We start from the raw sequence: 8185 nt of genomic DNA on the forward strand, positions 1-8185 counted from the left end.
GTTTGTATGGATTTATTGTCAAAGCACTTCAGATATTCATTGCTATCGGGATGTTAAGAATATTCCATGGAATATAACAAACTGTATCTCGAGCCGGTTTCTCAAACATACCTACCCTACCTTTAATTTTGTATTGTATAATAATTCTCATGTTAAATGTTTGTATTATTGTTTTACACATTCGAAATAAATCAAATCAAATCAAAATATAAAACAACCTTTGAATGATGACCTGATGACCTTGTTCACAGGGGAGGATCCATGTGGAAGATGGAAGGCTGACCATATCCAGCATCACTCTGTTGGACTCGGGGATGTTTCAGTGTGTGGCAGAAACTGAGCACGGAGCTGCCTACGCCAGCGCTGAGCTCAAGGTTGTTGGTAAGCAGTTTGTTTTACAACCATTTGAACCAGAGGTAGAGATACACTGTACACATATTGTGTTAGTGGAACGAAAGTGCTTCCTGTGTAAATAAATAATAAGAGGCTGCTCTGGCTTTTCACTGAGCCATGGCCTCGCTTCTTCATTTCCATAATTCTTTCATACAATAAGGCACACTGGTGGCCAAATAACATTTCCGTAATTGCTGGTGATGCACTTGACATTTTTGCTGATGCACGGCTGTTGCCCCCTCCACGAAGCGAGACAAACGGCCTTAAAACACAGATCTGTTCCTCAGCCTCCCCACCGGACTTCACCCGACGGCCCGTGAAGAAGTCAACAGTGATGCAGCGGGGGGGCGAGGTGGTGCTGGAGTGTCGCCCCCACGCTTCCCCCAGGGCCGCAATCTCCTGGTGGAGAGGGGGGGAACTCCTCCAGGGGGGCAAGAGGTAGGGTACTGCATGCAACGCTGTTTATTCAATTGATGGCATATTGTCACTGGCTTGAGCTTCAATCTCAGGATAGAGCTTTCTCATGTGGTCATTTTCATTACTAGGACTCATTGTTATGTATGCCCCTGATCAAGGGGACTTTTCAAGTGAGTTCAGAGCTTTGTTTGGATCAAGAACGTTTTCTTTTGTCAGATAGACACTTTGTTCTTCCGTAGAGTAATATGTTGGTTTTCTGTTGACACACAGTAGTTTGTCCTAAGCCTTTTTCTCTGGGTGGTAGAACGAGGCCATGGCCCCTACTCAATCAGTTTTTCAAAGCGCAAGATAGAGAGTGCAATATGTTTTAGCCGCTTGAAACTTCAAAGTGTCTCACAGTTTCACGGCTCTGCAAGACAGTCAAAGTGCTGGATATAGAACAGAGAACATGTAGGCACAGTCTCTGTGTGAAAACCACAGAGGAAAAGCTATCACACTACATCCTAGAGCGAAACTCTACCTCAGTCTTCATGACAGGCCAGACCATGTCATGATTTAAGCTCTGAGGAAACTCAAAGGAGCTAAAAGAAACATTTTGTAGTTGCACTTGGCCTTAGCAGGGAGTTACACTCACACAAGGAACCAACAGAGTTCAAGCTCAATTGCTGCTTTCTTAAATGTTTGGTGAAAGAGTTTGTTTGTAAATGTTCAGGTCGGTTAAGAGAAAAAGGGTTTTGTCTCGGTAAGTGCTAAGTTCAATTCACATATCTGAATCTGGAAGTAGAAACTGTGAGAATGAAACAAGATGTTGGTACCGGAAGCGTTGGATTTGGTTACCGTTTGTAGTCCGAGTAGTTTTGACCAATTGGGACTTTCTCTATCAAAACCAATCACTTCGACCCCGAAATACATTTTGGTGGTTAAAAAAACTGTTTTGCCAAATGGTCAACAAAATAAGCAACATAACATGACAGCTGTTACAACGACACAATTATGAGAAAAATGTCTCAAAGTCTACAGACAATATTATTCACGTTAATTTAAAAGGTGGATCCAGGCTTATATTTGTATTTGTTAAATGGAGCTCATTGGACAACATATTGGAACCCATTGGTTAGCATCTTCTGACGACTTAGCTTTTATTAGCCCTTTTTTTTATAGGCATTCATATGAAGATATCTGCTTGGCTCCAAATCCATTGCCAAAAAGAGAATAGGACTGATGACATTGCCCTACGCACTGAACAAGAAGTCTTGGCTCTGATATCCTTTACCTGGAAACACAAAAACAACAATCAATGTCAAAAATCAGTGACAATCAGAACCAGCAGGAATCCACTTGCAGCACTGTGAGGCTGAAGGCAGATCCGACCCTCTTGTAGACGCTCAAGACGCTGATATCAACCCCCAATGTGGATAATATTCATCCTAATGAAATCAAATGGGAGCTTTTTGGTACTTTTTGTCCTGAAAGGAATCCTGGTGTTTCCCTTCTAGACCATAGACGCTCAAATGAAAGCCTTTTATGTAAAGAACCATCGTGAAGCATTGTCGGGCTCCTGCCGTATAATTACTTTAACAGCATCAATTTTCTCTGAGAGCCTTGTTACTTTGTTTTATTCAGGCAGCAACTTTAATAAGTTATAACAACTTCCTCAGCCAGGAGACTTTGGAAACGGTAAATTAGTCCGATGTCTGAGATCTCTACTTTTTACTCGAATGAACACGTCTTGAGCTTGCTTGTTTGAAACATTTTGTCAATTTTTGCTACTCTAAGAAGATTGTTGTTTAAATAACAGGTATTTTAAACTAACATTGAAACCGCTTCCTGTGAAAGGAATCATATGTAAGGTAACATGCAAAGTAATATGATTTCTAGAATACCCATGTGGATCATCAGCAGTTAGATCAGGGGTGTCAAACTCAAGGCCCGGGGTCCAAATCTGGCCGTGACTTCATTTTATGTGGCCCGACAAGAGCTTGCAAAGAATATAATATGTTTATTATACAGTTACATGATGATTTACAGAAGCACGTTGCCCATAAACTACATGTCCCACAATGCATCTCAAATTAGACTTTTTTTCTCAGAATTTGACTTACTTTTTTTTTTAAACACCACTTCTGTTTTTTGATTGTTTTCCGTAATTTGGCTTTTCTTTTTAAATCATTTTGTGACATGCACACAGAAGAGACTTGCAATTATTTGCCCCAGACTTCTGCTTTCAGATGTAGTTAATTATGAAGTTATCCAATACAGAGGGAATAATGTAATATAATACATTGTTATATATATTTATGTATTTTTATATAGTCTTAAAGTTAAAACCGGCCCTTTGAGTGCAGCCATAATGCTGATGTGGCCCACGATTAAATTGAGTTTGACACCCCTGAGTTAGATGGTTTATTAACACACAGTTAAGGCAAGGCTGTAAATATCAATACGGAACCAATGAGACTATGTGAAAAGTCATCAGCCTTGTGACATTTAGTTGTAGGGCGAGATTAACTTGCAGCCTCCATCTTGGATGAAAGCTTTGAAATATATGTTTGAAAAACTGAAGTATTTGGCATAACTTTAAACTGTAGCCACTTTCATTAAAAAATATTAAAGGTGGAGTTAAAACTCTGCAGACAATTGTCACTCGGTCAACACAGTACATATTGTCTGTGGGGATATTATCAGCAGCTGGAAACAAAATGGAGAAACTAATAGTCAGTCGTAAAGTGAGTCAGTCGAGATGAGTTAAGATGAACAAGCAGTGGAAAGGAGGCATTAGACTCTTTGGGCTGAACCCATACACATAAAGGTATGGGAGGCGTGTGGACTAGCGCGTTGGTGTTCGGATCAGGGGGGCTCAAACAGGTTCAAACCCCACTGCAGTCAGCATGTCGTTGTGCCCCTGGGCAAGACACTTCACCCCAAAATGCTCCTGTGGGGAATGTATGTTCTATTACAAACTTAAAACACAGCGATACTTTGTTGAACTAAGTGACCCGACCAAAGATAGTCTTTTGGAAACCCATGTCAAAGTTTCAAATGTCTCAGATTTTTTTTTAGAGGGTTTTATCCTGACGATCTAAATTGTGTTTCTAATTGAAACAGTCTTACCTTAAACAGCCCTGTACACGGTCACAACATTTCTTTTTTGAGTGCAAATACTTTAGATAAGTCTTTCAAGGTTGAAAGGAATTCATCAACTTAAGTACCCTATGTGTAAAATGAAACTTATTAGCTCAGAGCAAAGTGTACAATAATCATATATTTGGTTAATACAGTTCATGAGTGAATGAATACATGCATAGGAATAGAATTTATTAAGTTATTGCTTGAATTGGATATTAAAAAAACATATGTTGTCCTAGTTAATTACGATCATCACACTTGACTATTAGTGCACCTACTGTATATTAGTCGAGTGGTATATTTGTCAAATATTATCAGGATCCAACTCTAGATGGTAAAAACAAATGCATAAAAGAGATACAAAATAATGACATTCTTATCAGTAAGTTTACTTATTTATAACAGTGGCATATGATAACTCTTAATTTGTAGTTTCAATGTGAATGCCGGCTATGCATGCTGCTTATTTCTAAGATAAGGGGTAAAGGCTAGCTGCTGTTATTCTCTTTCTGCTTTCTTTTGGGCTCTTGCTCAGATCAATATGTACAGCCATATTTCCATAGACTATGTAAGCCACGTGACCTTTCGCAACATGTGACCAATGAGATTGATTAGTTATCAACTTCTCCATGGATCAGTCATGAGGAAAGAGAGAAAAAATTACCCAGGCATTACCGAGGCAGCGCACATGGACAAAGAATACAAATTCACCGCATTACGAGAGTTTGTCGACGAAGCAGATAGTGCTTCACGTTTCTATTTGTTCCGCAGCTCATTGCCCCTCAGGTCATGTTCTCAGTGCGCCTCCATCCCTCAGTGTTTGATATTTTCGTCAATAAATCAGCACAAAGCACCCTGTGTCAGACATGCTCACAGCGTCTCAGATTGGCCCCAGTGAATACATATTTATTCCAATGTAGAGCCAATGTGGAATTGTTAGATTTTTGTGCCGGCTGCTCGCAACATTTCTGTTTGATTTACTCAAGCCAAAAGGTCAACACAGGAGCGCATTAGGTCCCTCGTTAATGCAAATGTTTACATGCTTTCCGTGGCATGAACAATACGTGCTCTAGGATCAACTTTTATGTATTATAAATATATACTGTATACACAATATTCAAATCCGGTACCACTTTACAATAAGACTACCCTTATAAAGGGTTTACGGATAGTTTGTAATTAATTAATTAATTAGGTTGTGAACACTTTATAAATCATTAATAAGCTTTTATAAGACATGAGATAAACAGGGCAACTGTGACCGGTTGCTTGCCAAATAGTGAGCCCACATTTATCTGTACTGCTAAGCCTTATATTGGCTACTTAGCTTACTTCGTCTTCTTCATCAGCCAGCATCCTTGGTATCTCGTTCATTGAGTTGATTCTCGCTAAGTAGCCAATATAAGACTTAGTCATCTTGCCAAATAGTGAGCCTGTGTTGATGTTTTAAAACTGTTAGAACTGGTTTATAAATGGTTCTTAATGATTAATAAAGTGTTTACAACCTAGTTGATAACCTAGTTATAAACCCTTTATGAATCCTTTATAAGGGTAGTCTTATTGTAAAGTGGTGCCAAAATCCTGTTTTTGTTGCCTCAATTTTAGTCTTTAAGATTACATTTCTCAAGAAAGTCTCTCTGAATAGTGTCTCATTGTCATGCTACAGTTCAGATGAGAAAATATATGAGTTGTTGATACAAACTTATTTTGACTGACCACTGAAATACATGAGATTAATGAGCGATAGCTAATGCTGCGACAAGTACATCCCAGTCTTTTTTGCCCTCAGTTTAGCCTCTCAGGCTACATACAGGCTGCCCTACTTATTGGTGAAGGGTGTCGGGACTGTAAGAAAAGAAAATCCTGCACTTAGTTGCAAACTGGCATCCGCTTAAACAACATGATATAGCAAAAAAAAAGATGCTTCTGTATTTTGAATCAACCATAAATGGCCACAATATCTCTAGCGAATGTTACAACAAAGGGAAATGCAGTTCATGAAAGGAAGTCACAAGCTGTTTCAACCAGACAACTATAGGGTTAACCTTCCTTTGTGTCGTTGTTGCTTTCGTCACATCTCTTTCAAGCGCTCATCACACTCACATATGATTCCTTTAGCTAGAGCCAGATATAATACGGTATGTCTCCATGTTATGACTATTAAGAAAAGGCTTTTAGCATGTTGATAGCATCTCCACGTGTTGCAGAGCAATAACGCTGCAGGTAAGGAGCCTGGTAAAATTGCCTCTCTTATGCTGCTTTCTTTTTCCTATCCTGGCCTGTTGTGTATCCAATTAATATGTGCATTTAAGCTATTGTGCTGTCAATACTGATGCTGACCCTACAGCACATCTGTTCTGCTTCACATAAGATAATCGTTATCTTTTGAGGCGTGAAAATATACTTTTGGAATAGATTCTGAAGCCGTCATTCGAAATGAAATAAATAAGATAAAAGGTTTGAACGGCTTAAAGAAATACATTATATTACATGTATGAAGTAGTTTCTTTATATTGAGCTAGATAGATACATATATTTTGTATCACTTTTCATTTCAAACTAAAGGGGAAACTCCCAGCGTTTTCAAGTAGATTTATTGAACTGCATCTCTTTTTGTTTCCTCAAAGCAACAGCACGGCATTTTTTGTTACGTCTAATCTAGGCTATTTTGTTGAGAAGCCCCTTAGCAAAATGCTCTCTGATAGGGAGTCATGCAGTGTGTTTGTAATGATCAATGGTATGTATTTATATAGCGCTTTGTCCAGTCTTAACCAGTCCTCAGAACGCTTTACAGAAAGTATCTTGCCCAAGGATACATTGACATGTTGACTGCATTGTTTGGGATCAAACCCAAAACCTTCTGATTTAAAGACGACCTCAAAGCCACAGTCGCCCAATCTGTCGAAGGCTTTTATTGTGAAAGGGCGGATGGGACCCAAAGGCAGATGGAATTGCATTGTTAATTAACCCATTTAATCCCATAGAGAGGCGAAGGTGTGTGTGTCTACAGAAGGTCCAGTTGTGATAGACACGGTTCGCCACTGTTCTAGTTGCGTATTTTTCATAGTCTTATATTTCAACAGTTTTACGACTTTTTTGATATAGAAATAATGTTTTTAAAATTGACAAACATCATATGTGTAATTCGTGGCACAATTCAAACGGGATCGAAAGATAAGTTTTCTCTCCCCATTGACTTCAATACATAATTTTTCCGAAATAAGGTCCCATGGGGCGGAAGTAGATGGGCGGGACTTCGCCTCTCTATTGATCACAATAGTGACCATAACACATATTTTCACTTAAAAGGCTCTATAAATGTTACTGAATTATATATCAATGTATTTCCAGAAAATATTGGATAAATAAAGGGTCTCAATGAAATATGTGCAGTGTCACATGTTCAGTGTAAATTGTCACATGACTGGAGCCGTTCACTTCCTGGTTGCACCAAGAGAATGGCTGCCTCAAAGCTCCCAGAAAAAGGGTTGGTAAAGAATGTTAACGTAAAGATAGTACAATGATTTTTGGTGAACATAATCTTTAAGGTATCTAATATTGATAAATGCATTTGCAATAACTTAACTTTTTTCAATTTGGAAACAGAAAGAGTAAACATGTTGACGGCAACAATAGTGACCGGCGGGATAACACGAGGCTTATAGGGAACCATTCTAAATGGTGGCTATTCTACAGTCATTACATTGTACAATAAACATTTACTTAAAGTGGACCTATCATGCTATATTTGAATAATATAGTGTAGGACCGTACCTATATAAGGCATATTTATACTTTTTATTTTTCAAAATACCAAACAGATCATGCATTTTAGCCATTCCTCATTTCGCTCAATTTAACACTGTCTTTGCATGGGCTGATTCTGTGAGAACAGCACCATCTACAGGCCTGGCATATGTACTACAGCGTCTCCAGCGATTTCCAACAGCAATGTCCGTGGCTGTCTCCTCCTGATTGGTGGAGTTGGCCCAATAGCCGTAGCGCCACTTCTGTGACGTCATAGAAGTGTTCAGATCTGGATCAGTCTGTATCAGATCCGTTGCAGCCCCTTTTTAAGAGATTTGGGTATGGAGGAAAATAGAGAGGGTTGTGTTTCCTGACACTTGGTGAGTTCCCTGGAACACCGGGGACACATGTTCATGTATAAAAGACGTACAAAAGTGCATTTTGCATGATAGGTCACCTTTAATTATGCCAATGGAAACTCAAGACAGGCTGTTTCAGTTTT

Source organism: Notothenia coriiceps, unplaced genomic scaffold (genome assembly GCF_000735185.1).
Source record: "Notothenia coriiceps isolate Sejong01 unplaced genomic scaffold, NC01 NC01_scaffold00011180, whole genome shotgun sequence".
Taxonomy (NCBI): domain Eukaryota; kingdom Metazoa; phylum Chordata; class Actinopteri; order Perciformes; family Nototheniidae; genus Notothenia; species Notothenia coriiceps.